The sequence below is a fragment of the Acomys minous genome (assembly GCF_964271855.1).
Source record: "Acomys minous genome assembly, chromosome: 8".
Taxonomy (NCBI): Eukaryota; Metazoa; Chordata; class Mammalia; order Rodentia; family Muridae; genus Acomys; species Acomys minous.
Genome location: NC_140489.1, coordinates 113851209 through 113869033, shown reverse-complemented (window position 1 = coordinate 113869033; position 17825 = coordinate 113851209). Strand labels below are relative to the sequence as shown.

The 17825-nt window shown below is 43.8% G+C and overlaps 1 protein-coding gene across 5 annotated transcripts in view; it reads left to right on the top strand.

Moving 5' to 3' along the window:
- The window catches only part of SLC8A1 (solute carrier family 8 member A1), a 361990-nt gene that overhangs the window by 53599 nt on the left and 290566 nt on the right, over positions 1-17825 (top strand). For 2 of the 5 annotated variants that reach the window (XM_084792250.1, XM_084792246.1), the window contains exon 1: positions 15367-15589. The exons of 1 other annotated variant lie outside the window; for it this stretch is intronic. The gene's annotated coding sequence lies outside the window, so the exon portion shown is untranslated. Of the gene's footprint in view, positions 1-14046; positions 14176-15366; positions 15590-15899; positions 16035-17825 lie in introns of those variants that run through there. 2 more of the 5 variants (XM_084792247.1, XM_084792248.1) reach the window with 2 other exon arrangements.

Sequence of the window (17825 nt, the reverse complement as noted above, 5' to 3'; positions counted from 1 at the left end):
GATCTTTTCCCAGTCTGTAGGCTGTCGCTTTGTTCTCTTGACAGTGTCACCAGCCTTACAGAAGCTTCTCAGCCTCATGAGGTCCCATTTATTAATTGTTGATGTTAAGGCCTGGGCTGTTGGTGTTCTGTTCAGGAAGTTGTCTCCTGTGCCTATGAGTTCCAGACTCTTCCCCACTTTTTCCTCTAACTGGGTTAATGTCTGTGGTTTTAAGTTGAGGTCTTTAATCCACTTGGACTTGAGTTTTGTGCATGGTGACAAATAGGGGTCTAATTGCATTTTTCTACATGTAGACATCCAGTTAGACCAGCACCATTTGTTGAAGATGCTGCCACAATCCCTTCCAACCCCCCACGACTAGGTAGGACGGAAAGAAAAGTAGAGGGTAAAGGGGACGTAAATCTCTTTAGATTATTTCCTGCTGATGAGGGGTGTAGAATTCCCTGGGGAAATCCAAATTTTGTCATCAGGATATTTCTGACCAGCAAACAGCAAAAGCAGCAGTAAAAACCAGTAGCAGCAGGGGGAGCAGCAGCAATTACTGCCTCTCCGGGGCCTCTGGCATTTTTATACCCTCTCAAGAGGACCCAGAATTCCAAAGGTAAACTATTTTCAGCTGGCCAAATCACATCCCTCCTAGAGCACGAGACAAGTCTGACAAATCTGTGGACAATCTGAAGCAGTGCCATATCCCACACCTGGAATTAAAACAAACACATATTCCCAACATAACTGTTTTTTTTTTCTTCTTTTAAGAAACCAAAATCCTCACCGTAGTTAGGAGCTGACATAATAGCAGAAACTTTGCATAGGCAAGAACTGAAGCTACATAAAGCTACCTGGGATCTTGTCTTAAAGGGCATGACACGCAATGTGGTCTAAGCAACGTAATGGCAAGCCAGCCTTGGGGACTGGCTCCAGACCTCCCGACAGGGGCTTTAATTAACTCTCCTCCTGGTGTCTCCCACCTAGGATTCTACTCTCAATCAGTCTGCCTTTTAATACTCACATTCAGCTTCTCGTGGATTATTTTTAGTTCATTTTTAATAATTGGTTCCTGTAAGATTAATAATACATAGTTTTTCATGTACCTCATATACAGACCAAAAAAAAAAAAAAATAAGCAGTTTCCACTAGACATTCAACCCAAGTCACAAATTGCTACTGTCTGTGCTTTGCAGAAGGAAAAGGGGGACACATTCAGCCAACCTATATGAATTACGAGTTATTATTATATGCACAGCATGTGCCTGGATACTGCAGAAGGCAAGAAAACACATAAGCATATTTCTTGTCACTACAGAGAACTTCTTACTGCACCCTAAAACTCTCAAAATAACATTGAGAAAGGCAGAAACATCATTAACAGCCTCAGTTTTTCTTTAAATATGGATTTATTTATTTTATTACATATACAGTACTCTGCCTGCATGTATTCCTGCACACCAGAAGAGGGCATCAGGTCACATGATAGATGGTCATGAGCCACCATGTGGTTGCTGGGAATTGAACTCAGGACTTTTGGAAGAGCAGCCAGTGCTCCTAACAGCTGAGCAATCTCTCCGGTTTGTAAGGGAGGCAGTTGTGGGGTTACCAGCAACTAGTTATTTGCAGAATGGTAGTTCACTTTCTTGTTACTCTTCAGGTGTGAAGGTCAGTGGCCACCTTATTGGATGTAAGATCTGCAAGGTGTCCTGGAGCTACTTACCTTCCAATGAAGGCCTCCAGGAATAGAGCATTGGAGTTCAGCCCTGCTATTCTTTGAAGAACTTGTTAGTATAGGAAAGTGTCATTCACATGTACTTAGTCATGTGTCTCAGTCTTTTCTATTTACATTTAAACGCAACTCATAATTAACCGAAAAATGTCCCTAACATTCTTATGAATCAACCTGTTTTTAATCCTCGGGAAAAGGGTATTTATTATAAGCTTGAAGGTTATCAATTCCTTCTGACTCAGTTTCCCCTTTGTCTTGGTCCATTGTGCTCTATTCTAACAAAATACCAGAGGCTGGGAATTTTTGAAGAATAGACTTTTTTATTTTCTCGCAGTCTGGAGGCTGGAACTCCAAGATCTCAGATGTTAGCATCTAGTAAAGGCATTCTTGCTGTGTCATCTCATGCTGGAAGTTGGAAAGCACAGAGGTGATGGAAGGACTGACTGCCTCACATGAAGGGCAGAGAGATCATGTCCACTGTCTCGTGCCCTGCCAGAGTGGTGTCAGCTCATTTGTAAGGACAGAACCCCCGAGACTCACACACCTCTCATCAGGGCCTGCTTTACAGCTGTTGCCCAGGGATTAAGCTGACGCACATATTTAAGGACATTTTGGGAGACCATATCACCCATTTTCTATTGAACATACTGCAGCTCATTGTTCTAAAAGAAAACCAGTAATGTAACCTAAGCCATACCCTTACTGAAAACGCTGTGTATCACCACAACTATCATGTAAGAAAAACCTATAAATGGTAATATTGTACTTTGAAATTAATTTTTATAATATAAACACCCAGATATTGCCAAAAGACATGATAAAGTGTCATTGTCCAATTTTCTCCATTATATAGAACAACATGCAGGCAAGATATGCACACTAAGACACAGTGCTGCCATCAGTGAAATAAGTTTTAGAAATGGCCTCATGGAAATAGTGATCAGTTCTACTTTAATTAAAAAATGAAGCAAAGTACAATCTATCTTCAATATATACAATAATTACATTCCTGAAAAAAAATCAGTGTAAATTAAAATGTATCATCAAAAAAGTATTGGTTCTTACATAAAAACGCAGATAAGACTGAAAACTGGTATAATAGAGTTTTCTTCTACCTAATGGTCTATAGAACATACAGGGAATGCGGAGCAGTTATTTATTGAATGCAACTGCCCCACACATTGCAAGATGTTGTGTTTCCCTGGCTGCCGCAGCAAGTATCCATAGCAACTTCTATATCATTGTGATAACTATGTACTCCATGAGTCTCCAGATGGTCCTGGGAGAGTAACACCATTCCAATTGACAGGCTTAGCTAACAGAGCCTTGAGAAGGAAAGAGGTTTTGGCTACACCCTCACCCAGCCTCCTTTCCCACACTTCCACAGTGTCTGACAGAGAGAAGCCCAGTGAACACCTACTGGCAAAGGCTGCAGCCTTTGTGGCCAGCTGAGTCCATTGGCTCTATGCTTAGGGGGCAACAAGAGAGTAGTGCCACTGCTTGGAAGGGGACAGAGACCTCTTGCCTCAGGCACTGAGGAAACTTAAATATGAATGTACTATACTTATAGGGGACCTCTATCCTGTGCCCTGGGTGTCGTCCTTGATACAGCCACAGGCCCAGTGACACCTCTGTACTGCAGATCATCTTCTGATATCATTTAAAAATACTTCCATAATAATAAATCTCACCTATAACCTACCTCCACAGTGGCCTTTTTCTCATGTAATCTAGTACACAGGAGGAGGCTGGAGGCTACCACTGGGACATCAGATGTCAGTATCTCCTCAACAATTTGAACCCACTTTCTGGAGCCACTATCTCCATGTAACATTCCAAAACTGGTTAATTATTGGTGCTTGTTTTCCTTCAGCATCCTCAGCCGAGTGGACAACAAAGATTTATCACTGCTTTGCATCAGTGTCTGGGTGAGAAATCCAAACTGCATCTGAATGGTGGAAATATAGTGGTTTTTTTTTTAGTGATCTTTCATAGTTGTAAAAAGTACTGTATCTATTGCAGAGTTAAGCCACTGGTTTCTGATTGTTTTCGTGGTTCACACTGACCACCAATATTTTCTACCATCCTCCTCCTTTATCTGTAAGCCCAAAGTAATGATGGAAAGAGCACATTAGGATGTGTGTGTAGTGGCAAGACTCCACCAAGTATCCAAATAATGTGATCAGGAGTAGACTTTTAGCCGTAGTGGTAATTATTGATACTCACATGGAGACCCCTGGCATAACATAAGAAAGAAAACAAAACTGTGCCAAGAAAATGCAATTTAATAGGTCTTTAATTTTCCAGTTGTCAGTTGCCTTTGTTTGCTTCGAGACACAGTCGTGGGGCATCACATAGCCCAAGCTGGGCTTTCAAATTGCTATGTAGCTGACAATGACCTTGTACTTCTAGTCTGCCTTGCCCCCACCCACCAAGGGAGAGGAATACAGGAACGTGTCACTACAGCTGACCTCTCTCTTTACTACTCACCCCAAGAAGAGCTGCTTCTGGCTGGTGTATGACGAAGGAAACCAAGGGACCAGCCTGGGGAGTGTAGGTGTTTTCAGGCTGATTCACTCTATGGTGAAAGCAAGTGTGATGCAGGCAGAAGTGGTCAAGTTTTGTGAGTTCTTCCCAGCCGTTCTATCCGCACCTCCCTACAGCCACGTCAGCAGCCATGGTCCTCCTGCGTTGTGTGCCTTACACCTTCTAACTTGCTTTTACTTTCTCCACCGCACCTTGTCATCCCAGGGCCCTCGCTCTGATGCTTCCTGTCTCCAAGCCAATACCCTGCGCTCACTCTCCTCTTCTAGACCATTCCCAGGCAGTGTTCACAGCTTTGCAGAGTCGCCTAAAAAGGGTTGTTGGCTCTCTCTTTTGGAAAACATCAACATTCACTCTGGACTCGCTCGTTGCTACTTACTCTAGTATTTTCAAAAGTAATGGATTGTAGACTATACTTCCTTACTCATTCCCTCTGCGTGGCGGAAGCCCCTTGCTTCACTGATGAATTTACATCTAGCTCAGTGCTTTGCTTAAGAGTCACTCACAAGAGTAAATGAAATAGCCACTTCTACCTGTGATCGAGTAGGTAGCAGGCAGTGGTCTCCAAATTCAAAATAATTTCTACAAAATGCAAACTTGTATTTGCTCTGATTTTTTTTTAACACGAGATGCTTTTTCCTACAGGAAAAAAATGTTTACAAATAACATTCACATTTATATACTGCAGTGATTTAAACGAGAAGGCCTCCCCTCCATACCTGAACACTTGACCCCCGGTTACTGAGACCTCTTGCAAGACTGTTGGAGGAAGCACGCCACTGCTGGGAGTTTTCGATAGTTACAAGCTTTTCGCCCCTGCCTGTTCACTCTCTGCTTCCTGTTGGTGGTTATAAGTGTAAACTGTTCAGCTTCCTGCTCCCACCACTGTGCCTGCCCACTGTCGTGCCTCCTTCCCGCCACAGCCTCTTAACCCTCTAGAAATGTAAACCTAAACAAACTTGTTCACAAATGGCCCCGGGCATAATATTTTATCATAGCGAAGGCAAAGTAACTAATACATATATAAAGAGAACTTTTATGTATTTAAATTAGCTGATATCAATGAATTAAACACAGTTTTAATTGATCAATATTAGTGATGTGCACTTATTTAAATACAAATTAAAGATTACCTCGCATGATGGGATAAATGTGAAAATTTAATGTGTGCTTTTCATATAAGCACGTTTTATAATAATTTTTATAGAATCGGCATTGTATAGACACTACATTTTTCATAATGATGAAGGCATAGGTTTATTTTAATGTTGAATCATAATAAAAATGTATCAGAAGAAATGATGAACCATGCATAGTAAATCACACTAAGTGATTTGTGTCTCTGAACCTGTTATCCAACTAGTTGTTGGACAGCTCTTAGCAAAACAATGCCCTCCTGTGGATGGATCTATAGATGGGTATATACATATGGCTCAGGAGATGATTTGATTAAATGCTGTTACTTGGCTCAGATTTCACTGACTTCGCCTATTTCTAACGTGGTGGTAAATTGCTTGTGATTAGAAGGGATTTTCAATAAAGCACATACTTTTCCCACCTCAGCTCTGTTTATATTTTCCACATAGTGGATTAAAATGTCTAGTGGCTAGGAAGCAATCTTTCCACCTGCCTGCAAGATCAGGTTCGTTCTACATCATAGGAGGAAGACCAGATAATTCTTAGCTTCCTTTACCCTCTTCAAAACACAAGGGCACAAAAAGAAGACAGTAAATCTACCGTTCAAAGAATAAGGGAGGGTGGATTGTCCGCAGAGAATTTAAACACAGTCATAAAAGCAGTCCAGAGTCTGTCTGATTTTTATTAATACCATTCATCATCTCATTGATGAAGGATCCTTCGCCTGGGAATTCAGGCCTTCACCCACACCCCGACCTTGGGTGATAATATTAAAAGGGACTGTTTTCCTTGCAGCATCATAGAATTCATATGTGTCTCATCTGGAACCATCCAAAATGATTCTCTTCACAATGAAAACATGACTTTGGAGAACTATTGGTCTGGGATGTGGTGGCATTCTGCCAATAGTTGAACCAGAGGAAGAAAATAGTCACAGTGTTCTGCTTGGGCCTTTGTTTGAAAACCATCTCATTATCCACTTTAACTAATCTCCAACACATCATCAAGACATGTGTTCACAACTATAGCACTTACTTCTTCAGAAAACCATGGTTCTCTTTAATCTGTGAGATTCAGTTCCTAGAGGTCAGGAATGGTGTCAAATGTGCTGTATTAATAACCATAGAATTTAGTCCATGGCTCTGGGCTCAGTGATTACTTACCATTTTTTCCCAGAATGGATTAAAACTCCAGACAGTGAATTTCTACTCCGCTGCTGTGTAATGAGGCAGGGAGAGCCCATTAATTGGCTTAGTTTATTCAGCTTATATTTATATATTGATCATCTGAGTCAGGTTCCTACTTGGAAGCACAGAATACTTTTCCATCCAAACTTTGCCTTTTCTTGAGCAGTTTCTACACTCAGGATTTTTGTTTTGTTTTACTTTTTACATGAATCTTAAAAGTATCTTAAAAACTTGCCAATGAAACAAAATTAATGTGTTGATTTTATGCTTTGATACATAGAATATTCATGGGGGCACACTCTGTTTCAGTTTATGAGATTTTTAATTAGAACTGAAATTAAGTATATAAAGAGCCTAACAATGAAAGCCCATGATATTAAGTAAAAAATGAAAAATAAGCTTGTATTTCAACGTAAATTCGCAACTTTTGAGTTAGTAACTTTTCAATAATTGAATATTTGTTTATAGCTAAGGACCAAAAATGTGCATGATTGTGTATTTTTATAAAAATATATACATTTGTATGAAGAGATTTATGTGCATATGGTGTGTGTGTGTGCATATGCATGTATGTGTATATATATTTATGTCTGTGACTGTGCCAGGTACTATATAATTAAAGAGAAGAATACAGGGAAAGAAAACGGTGTGGTGGGCACCTGTGAAAAACAGCTCTGATCCATCCTTAGCTGACATAGCAGGTTTTCCTTCATTGCCAAAGCTGTTGACTCTGACCAGGACCTACACAGCAGGAGCACACTGATACCCACTGTATGCAACAATTAAATCATACTCATTAAGTAAATCCAAAAGGGCACTTAGGAGTTTGCAGGGAGACTAACTTAGAAGAAACATAATCATTTTATAAGCAGCCTCTGGAGACAGCCAGCCGGTCTGTCTTTTTGCTATACATTTTAGGTTTGTGTGCTCTGACTACATTCTGAATGCAGAGGCGAATTTACACGGCCATGCTTCTGCCCTGACAAAACTCACTGACCCTGAGGTGGGCCTGAAAGAATGTCAGTACATGGTAGAAACAAATTACAAAGCAAAATATCATGCTGTGTCATTTCATCATTTGGGAACTTGAAAAGGTGGTGGTAGTCTCAACGAGAAATTCATTTTATAAATGGCTACCTAATTTAGTACCCTCTCCCCAAACTTGCTATTGCATGTTTTAACTTAATTGCTTTCCTTGCCTGGCTTCAAAGGATACCTAAGACATGTTCATTTCCTAATTTTGTTCCTGTTGGTCATTTGTCCACACTAGAATGGAATAAGAGTTTTATATTTTACTTGTGTTTTTCCTGCCATCTCTTCAGTATCTAAAGTCCTTGGCCCATAATATGTCTTCAGAAGCATTTGTTGCATTAAGACATGAAAGACTGGGGACAGCAAGATGGCTCAGTAGGGAAAGGTACTTGTCACCAAGACTAAGAATCTGAGTTGAATCCCTGAGTCATACAGGATTAAAGAGGAACCTGATTCTTGAAAGTTGTTTGACCTTGACCTACACACGCACACTCTGGCACATGTCCACACACATACACACTAAATGTAACAAAATTTTAAAACATATGAAATGACTACCATGAACTGTGGTTTGTTTTTCTCTGGTCCTCCCAGCTATTTTTTTCTCTTTAATGAATTGTTTGATGACTTTGAATACAATCAAAAATTCCTTGATTCTAAAAGAGCAATAAAACTTCAATCTTAATATTTATAACTATTTGCCCAATGAACTAGTGTTAACATACACAATAGGAATTCCTCTGACTTGTTTATAAATTGAACCAAATGACAGCTTATCAGTAATTCCTAAGGTAACTGACAGGGTCAGTTTACAGACTCAGGCCTGCAGCTGGCTCAGATTGCCATCTCTGTCACTTCAGCCTCCTGCAGCGTCACAGACAATCTGTCTGTCATCACAGAGCAGGTGGCCAGCCAGGACTGCGAGTGTGGATATGGTGACTCTGCCAGTTGCTGACCAGGATCTGTACTGAAGGGACAAGAAAGTAATTGCAATTAAGTTGCACTTTGCACTGGATAGACAGGGGGCAAAGAGTTAAGTTGCCTTCTACTTAAAATCAGCCATGTTTCCACATTGCCCAGTCCCCTTGCAGTAAACATTATCCGTTCAATTGATTTATCTGTCATGCACTAAAAACTTTGCAAGGATCTGGGAGTGATGAACAGTCCACAAGACTTATATCCTCTACTCGTGGATTGAGCCTTCCTCCAAGGATACTCCAATTTGCTTATGTGTCTTTATAAGGCAAATGACAGTATCCGTGCCTGCCTCTTAAAAACAGAAAAGCTATAAAACATGCACATGCTTGTTTTAAGTTTCCAAAAGTGTTTCTGGTTTTGTATTGTTAAGTATCAATATTCAGTAGAGCCACAAAGTAGAAGACACATTGTGCTAGGGACTTGGGGCCTTTTACGTATACATTCCTGACTTAAACTAGGCCAATGCTTTTTTAGTCCTGACTGAGTATAAGAACTACCAAGAGAATCTAAAACAAAAACAATCTATCTAGTTAGTACGTATATGTAGTCAGGCTTGGGCAAAACAAACAAAAAATGAAAAATACAAACAACAACAACAACAACTTCTGTGTTTTCCCCCTATATATAAAACAAAAGTAAGCATAGCTCCCCTGGGCTAATTCATAATAATCTCATACAAAATTAAATTATAGACTGCAAATATTCTCGGTGCCTGCTCAAATGACTTACTATTTCGTTTAGCTGTACATTCCAGGAGATGCTGAAACAATTCCAAAGATAGTCATGGTTTTCTGTGGCAGAGTTGAATTTAGATGAGGGAGTAGATTTTAGCTTCTGAACTCCATTTGCTCATGACCACTGTGTCCTTAAATCACACAGCGTGAGTCTGAGTTCGTAAGATGAGAACACGTGGCTTGTTATCCGAGCACTTCGCCCATTGGTAGCAGAACCAGCGTTGATATCACTGTGCGTTAAGACATCCCAAAATTTATCCTACTTCAGTGTCCAGTCTCTCTGTTGTTTTCACTTTTGAGGGGAGCTATCGTGGGTTGTCGTAAGATCTAAAAGGCTGGCAGTTCTCAGAAGATTGTAAGCTGCAGCCAGCAACTGAAAATGGATTTATTAAGATAGCTGATGGATAATCTGTCAGGGACAGGACTTCCGGAGTGAATGGTGAGAAAGGGCCGCCTGGTAGAGAGTATCATGAGGGCCCCATCTCATCCTCAGGCCCTATGTTGGAGAGTCTTTGAGTTGATGTTGGAATGAGTCTGTGCAAACTCAGTGAAGAAAGATGTTTTCATCCTGCAAATGAGGTCTCCTTGGATAACATTAGCATCAGCAACAAACTTAGAGTTTTATTCAGATTTATTTCAGATGGCTCTTTTTGAAACTCGAAATTTTAATGCAGATGATATCAAGTTGATACCTAGCTATAAAAAACAAAGGAATGTTATCAATAAATACACCCACACTGAGTCCTTATAAAATTAGAGCATTCAGGTGGCTTCTTTCCTTTTTCTGCAGAAAAGGAAAGCCTACCTTCCCCTGGTTTACTCACTGTGGAGGATTCTGTGAAAGGTCCATAGTTGTTGCAAAAAATGAAATATCTTGATTGTAGAACTAATTGTTTAATGTTGTATTATGTGACTATGATTTCATTAGCACGTCACTCCCAACAATAAGAGCAAATGTCGTTTTGTTGAGTTACTTCTATGATTAGAAACTCTGCGAAGCATGTTATATGCAGTTTATTCTCTCCTACAGCTTTGTTTTTTAAATATATTTTATTAATTTATTCATATAACATCTCAATTGTTATCCCATCCCTTGTTTCCTCCCATTCCTCCCTCCCTCCCATTTTCCCCTTACTCCCCTCTCCTATGACTGTGACTGAGGGGGACCTCCTCCTCCTGTATATGCTAATAGGGTATCAAATTTTTTCTTGGTAGCCTGCTGTCCTTCCTCTGAGTGCATTAAACTTTGAACTCCTACCTCCTACAGCTTTGAAAGATACTTTCCAGTTCTGGTTTCTGTGACAAGATATGGCTTCCAGAGATTAGGAAGGAAACTTCCAAAATCCCAGAGCCAGAAGAGAGCTGTGAGTCCAGTGAAGGTGCTCTGACTCCCAAGCATTGGACCTTAACCAGAGATGTATTCTTTTCTGCTCAGACAATGATTCTGCCTTTGAGTTACCATTGCCAAAATTGCAGAATATGAATTAGATGTTTGTTTGGTGTGCTACAAAACAATACTGAAAAATAAAATCATTGGCTAACTCCAGCCTTTGAATAAGGGTTTCTCAAATGTAAAGTTGCAGGCCCCTGATGCTCCTAAATCAGAAACAACTTCACTGTCTCACCCAAGGAAGTTGGGGGGGGGGCGGTCCCTCAGTGATGGGACACAGGGAGGAGGATTCTCTCTACCAGTCCACCAGGAAAGCTACTCTGTGAAGCTTTGTGTGCACCAACACAAACCACCACTTGGTAGGGTATTAGACTGGTATCCAGCAAGTCAAAAGATAGCAGAGAAGTGTTCCCAACTGCAAGAATAAGACTCAAGGACAAAAGCACCGGATGTCAACACAGAGTCCTCACAGTCATCCCCAAAGCAAAGAGCCCCGCGTTCAGTCAGCGTCAAAGAAAACAATGCTGCTCTGTGTTCACCTGATGTTCTTAGGCAGGGGAGTTCGCTCCTGTGGCCTGCTCTGGACACCCTGGTGTACTGTGAAGCCTTCTCCTTATTCAGAAATCCTTATGAGACTGAGTTTAAGAAAAAGCAGAATGAAGTAAGTGGTGAAGGCTGACAGAGTATAAATGAGACCGGGAGGACCAGGACTTAACAGACAGGCTTAAGGAAGCATCACACAATGGAAAGAAAGTGAGGCATTTCTGGCCTAGGTAAGCCAGGTCAAAGCAAAAAGAACTTTATAGTGCAACCCGACTAACCCAAACAATGAAAAAGGAGATTAAAGAACACAATAATACCGCCTTAAAAGATATCAGTTCCGAGGACCGATTCTCCTGGCAGAGTCAGCAGGACCTCAGCAAACCAGCAATCCCACCCAAGTTGCTGCTGGGACCTTGAGCAGCAGCTGGACCCTGAAGCCTCAACTGGAGTCCAAAGCCTTGAAGCTCTCCCTGGAGCAGTTCTCTCTAGCAGCGTCTCCTGAAGTTTTGCAAGCAACAGCCAAAACAATCCTAAGTTCTCTCTCTCTCTCTCTCTCTCTCTCTCTCTCTCTCTCTCTCTCTCTCTCTCTCTCTCTCTCTCTCTCTCGCCTCTTGTTTTGGGCTCTTATCTCTCTCCTCTCCAAGTCTCTACTAGGATGTTTTCACACAACGGAAAGAAGAGTGGCATTTCTAGCCTAGGTAAGCCGGGTCAAAATAAAAAGAACTATATAATGCAGTACTGGTTCTCTCTATAATAAGAATCAGTGTGGGTTTCAACACAGTACTAAATAAAACATATAAATCTCTTGATATCTTCTTTCAATAAGACTGGATACAAACCTGGATCTAATACATGTTACTTAGTTTGTCCTGTAATGAATTTGCTGAAGGTCCCAACAAAAGTTTTCTAGCAAATAACTCAAGAAAGCCTTACGATGCATCAACTCTCAGAAACAATTCTATGCAATTCCCTGAGTGGTTGTACCACACTCTTTTTTAGCTCTCAATATAGTGGAACCTAATATGTGAGACCCCAAGTCCAAAGAGCAGAATACAGTCATCAATATATGAGGATACCAGTAGAAATGGCCACTAGAAAAGAGTTTTGTTGTTGGAACAAAAAATCCCCACCTACATAGCTACAGTTTTTTTTTCTTTCTGGAGTTCTGGCCTGCAGCAGCCTCCTCACCACTTCCTTACAGCTGCAGTCTCCCACAGCCTTGAGCAGGTGATACAGACCTTGATAATTCTTGCAATAAAAATCCAGTCATGTATGACATTTAGGAGGGAGGGAGCAAAAGGTTTAAACTGCCTTAGGGCATTGGAAACATTATAAAGTTGTCTTTAATGAGAAATGAAAGACAAAGAAACTTAGGGGCTCACATATTGAGCCAAATCAAACTGAGTGCCAAATCAACTAGACAAGAGGCTGTCTCTTAGTGAGTCTAGATTATTTTTTAAGCGCTTACTGTAGGTTTTCTCCAAGAATCAAAATTAACCTATCAAATTCAAGAAGAAAAGAATAAAGGACAGGATAACACTTTAATACTTTCTCCGATGCTGACAAGATGGATTTAGGGTACCATGGGGCACCCTAAAAAGAACAGCACTATTGCCACCTTATGTTACAAAGTACTTACACTTTCAAGAGAACCAGAGCATATGTTCACTAGGCAGCCCATAACAGCAAATCTGACTCCCGCACTTGCCATAAGATCTATCCCAATGGACACCCATGTTTCTATTCCATTTTTCCACTCTCTCTTTCATTGCTTCTATTCTCTTCCCTACGAACGGAGTGGAGTCTTTAGCTACAGGCTTCTCTGCGTCATTTAGTTTTTTTATTTTTATTTTTTATTAATTCATTTATTCTGCATCTCAATGATTATCCCATCCCTTTTATCCTCCCATTCCTCCCTTCCTTTCCCTATGACTGTGACTGAGGGGGACCTCCTCCTCCTGTATATGCTCATAGGGTATCAAGTCTCTTCTTGGTAGCCTGCTCTCCTTCCTCTGAGTGCCACCAGGCCTCCCCATCGAATCCCCGACCCACATCTAACCAATGGTCAGGACATTCTCCACAGTTGAGCAGAGAGTGGGGACTGACTTTCACACAAACCCCGGTGCCCCATATTTGACCATGTCCCCTGTGTCATTTAGAAGCAGTCACTCTTTGCTTGAAACCCCTATCCTGGAGTGTGGCCACATACCTGTCTCTCACTCTCCCTGGAAGTCAGGACTCTAGAGCAATTTTTAGCAAAGGACATACTCTAGTTGAGTGACAGGGTCCTACTGTGTCACTCCATGTGTCAGTAGTCTGTGCAGACTAACAGAAGTCTACCTGGATGGCAGTGGGGTTTCCAGGAAAAAAAACCCTGGACCCAGCAAAGAGTGGAATGCATCCTTGGGCAGGAAGGATTCCCGGGAACTCCAAGCAACTTGGAGAATGCCCTGCCAAGCTCAGTGTCATGTCCATAAGCAATAGAAGGACCCCACTCACACTCGCTGTATAAGGTGAAGTCTTCCCTCGGAGGGAGGGCAGCATGGCAAGTGAGCTTTCCTAGAAATGGAAGCCCTACCCTGAACAGGAAACCAAGTCACCAGGAGATGCGTACCCACCCCATACCGAAAGCACACTAGCTCAGAGCTGTGATTCTTATCCAGCAGGCAAAGTCATGAGCCCAGGTGTGGACCAATCACCTATGCCTGGGTTCCACACCAAAGATTGAAAATTCACTGGTCTGGGGTGTGGCCTACTCCCTGGGGTTTAAAAAACTTCCCCTGCAGGACTAGGGGGCAGTCAGGGTTGAGAGTCCTTGACAAGTGTCCAGAGAAAGCCTACCACTTTGCTGCAGAGTCAGACTGGTCCTTGGAGCCCTAATCTCTCTTTGCTTAAGGCCTGACAGAGCTGGGTGTAAGTATGAGGGGCAAATGCTACCAAAGGACTTGTACTCTCCGCCCCGCACAGATTTGGAGCTCTGCTTGAGAGCTAACACCTCAGAGTCTTCGGCAGTTTTTATCTACAGCATCTACTTGAGTCTGCGTTCTCATGTGCGTCTGATGGGCTGACAGGTTTGGGAGCCACTGAGCTCCACAGTGGGTCTAGCCTTTCATCCTGCCAAGTCATTAAGGATTTGTAAGGATGAATGAGCTGTCTTGCGAGCAAAAGGGCCTGCTGCAATGCTCCTTTATTAATTATGGGGAAGTGATGTATTGGCAATGGTAGGGCTTCTCTTGGAAAGGACAATGAATGGTTCGTCGATTGCTGCATTAGGTCTTTCCTGACTCAGTCTGAATGCTCAGGTTTTTTTTTTTTTTTACTCCTGTCTGTAGTTTAAAAGCCGCACAACATTCACACTAAAGAGTCTCTTGGTCTTTATTCCCCTGTAAGCCGCAAGGTGTGAGGGAAATAGCAACACCTGGAGGTTTTTTTTTCAGAGCTCTCCTCTGGGGAAACCCCTTCCTCGGCTGTGTTTGACCCGCAACATCTAGTAGCTAGCATATATTTCTTCATATATAAATATGAAGGTGAAACACAGAGTAAGGATTTAAAAAACAAAATCGGTCATACAACCCCTGACTCCCTTTACTAAAAGAAAGCTTCCATTAGCAGAGGACTAGACCGTGGAGGGAAAAAAATGTGTCCGGAGTAGCAAATTCAGGAGTAAGGAGGGAGTAGGCGAGTTTCTGATAGGGGTCTAGGGGTCGGTTTGTCTGTGGATCAGTCTAGCGAGGTTCAAAAGAAAAGTTGCAGCAGCACGGGTCTGCGCGTGTCGGGGTGCGAGATAGCACTGGCTTGCACAGCTCATACGCACTGCGGGGGGCCCCGCGGCGGGGGAATCCAGCCACTAGCAGAGCTGAGGAGACTCGGTAGCTGCAACCGCCGACCGCCTAGCTCTTGCTCCCGCAAGGCACTCGGAGGTGGTTCGAGGGGTCGGTGGAGGCGCGAGACCGGAGGACGCGGCGGGCCTGGCGCGTGCAAGCCACAGCGAGGCTGCGGGCGGGCGGGGTGCGCGGGAGGGAGGGGAGGGAGCGAGGGAGGGAGCGCAGCGCGCGCGCCGCCCGGCCCTGGCCCTCCCAGCCCGCCGGCCTCGCCGCCTCCCGCCCGCGCGCACCGCTGCTTGTCGCCGCCGCCGCCGCCGCTGCTGCTCGCGCCCGGCGCTGCTCAGGAGTCGAGCCGCCGTCAGCCGGCTTTGTGCTTCCAGCCCCAGGATGGGAGCGACCTCTTCCTGATCGCGAGCAGTCTCAAAAGGGAACAAGCGCGCCTGATTCCCCGGCGGCGGCGTGCCGGACCTGGGGAGGAAATCCATCCACAAGGCTCAGCCCAGGTAGGAGCTAGTCCCCAGCAAGCAGAGACCTCGGTGAGACCAGAGCTGTTCCCTTTGCGGTTCCCATGGCAGTGATTCCCTTCGTTTAAGCCAAAAGATTGGCTTCTGAATTGTGTGTGTGTGTGTGTGTGTGTGTGTGTGTGTGTGTGTGTGTGTGTGTGTGTGTGTGTGTGCACGCGCGCTCGTGCCTGCACATTTTCTGGGTATCGGTGCTTCTCTGAGAGTGAAATTGCTCGGGCAGTTGGTGGTTCTGGGCGTGAGGGTCCCCTCCTGCCAGTGTAGATTGCCAGAGGAAGAAAAGGCTTCTGGGGGTTGCGGGGAGAGATGCTGCACCCTGGACAGTGTTGGGCTGCGAGGATTCAGGGCGCGAAGAGCTAAGTCCACCCGGAAAGCAAGCAGCGCTGCTGGGAAGCCAGATACCTCCACCCACTGGGCTCCTCTCACGGTTGGTTACCCTTCTTCCTGGTAATCCCTGGGGTCTTCCCCAAGGCTCCACTTGTGAGCCACCTCTTCTGGCGGGCGCAGGGTGCTACCAGGCAAGGACTGCAGAGGGGACGGAGGTGTGGCTGGGTAGCAGAGAAAGGAGGGAGAAATGCGTTGGGGAGTGGGCTGCAGGATCCCAGCGCCAGGGCACTGTGCCTTGGTGTATGTGTTGGGGATTCTGCACACACAGGCGTCTTTACCCAGAGACTCAAAGGGAACTTAACAGCTGCGTTATTTGCCACTGAGGCTGTGCTGGCTCTTGGAGAAATGGCCTGTGTTCTGAGATTCAAGGATCTCTTTCTTGGCTCCTCCTTCTCAAGGAAGAGGGAGGTCTTTTAGCAGGACAGTCAGCCAGAGAAACCAAATCCGTCCTGGAGATGCCTTAAAAAAACATATACAACATATGTGCGTACTTGCACCCTTGTTGTCCCCCCCCACACACACACACACTGCCCCCCCCTGTAGATCCCTAGGTTCTGTCTCTGTCTGATGAATGACTTGCTAGCAGTTCTTACTACCCTCCCAGGATAGGCACGGGTGCTTGAATTAAGAGCAGCAGTGAGCCAATTTAACAAAGCATTTTCAGAAGACAGCAATGTGCATGTTGTCTGTGACTAGGGGAAGAAAGTCATGTTTTTATGCTAGGTATAGCTTTAACCCCCTTTAGCCTGGCTCCCTGGATGGCGCTCTCTGCTTGCTAGTCAGCCACTAGTGGTTGTGAATGTAACAACACAAACTTTGTCCTGCTGGAGGTGTAAAGACTAAAATGAGAGAGAGAGAGAGAGAGAGAGAGAGAGAGAGAGAGAGAGAGAGAGAGAGAGAGAGAGAGAGAGAGAGAGAGAGAGAGAAGGATATCAGTGGGAGGTGTAGTGGAAGAAGCCTTTTAAAAAAATGACAGATGCACTAAAGACAGTTCAGGCATCCTGATCATGGAGCCAGCAGCTGAGGAGGTGGAGATTTCTGATCAGATCAGCTTCAAAAGATGGCTTTAGTACCTCACATAGGAGCAGCTGAAATCTATAACCCTGGACCTGCTTTGTGAAGATTTCTCAAGGGGGCTTGGGCAGGGCGGGGGAGAGAGGTAGCTGGGAGAGAGGCAAACTGGAAGGAATTCTGAAAGTATGCCCCACTAAAACACACACACAACACACACACACACACACACACACACACACACACACACACACGCTCTATAGGCACCTCCTTCCTCAGAGCTCTTCTGCAGGAAAAAAGGAAACTGGGGGAGGGGCATAAATCTAGAGTCTTCATTCATTTTCGATAAGAATACAAAGCCGGAAGACGGATGGCTGCTCGGCGGCTGCTTTTGGGTTCCTCTTTCCATTCCTGTGTTACTGGGATTTTGCTCTCTCTGTTTGCTAAACTTGCTTAATTTGGGGTCTTAGCCTGCTGTGAAGGCAGGAGGAAGGAAGGACAGCCTGCTCCATCTTTAGGGTTCTGTGAGGGAGCTGGTGGGGGAGGGTCCACTGCTCTCAGAAAGATGGGCTTTCTTAATTTATTCTCATTTCACAAATTCTGCCTGCTTTAAGAGGTCCACCTGGATTTCTGGGCTCTTTATGATCTCCCCTAGAAAGAGATCTCTGATCCTTCCCTCTGTTGAAAGGGCTGTTGCGTTTTATTAAGGACGAATCATTAGTTCTTAGAAAAAGTGTGAGAGGAAAATGAAAAGAGCTGAACGGAGATAATAAAGCATTCGTCGCTGCTGAACTGGCCAGACACAGCAAAGGTTGTAAGT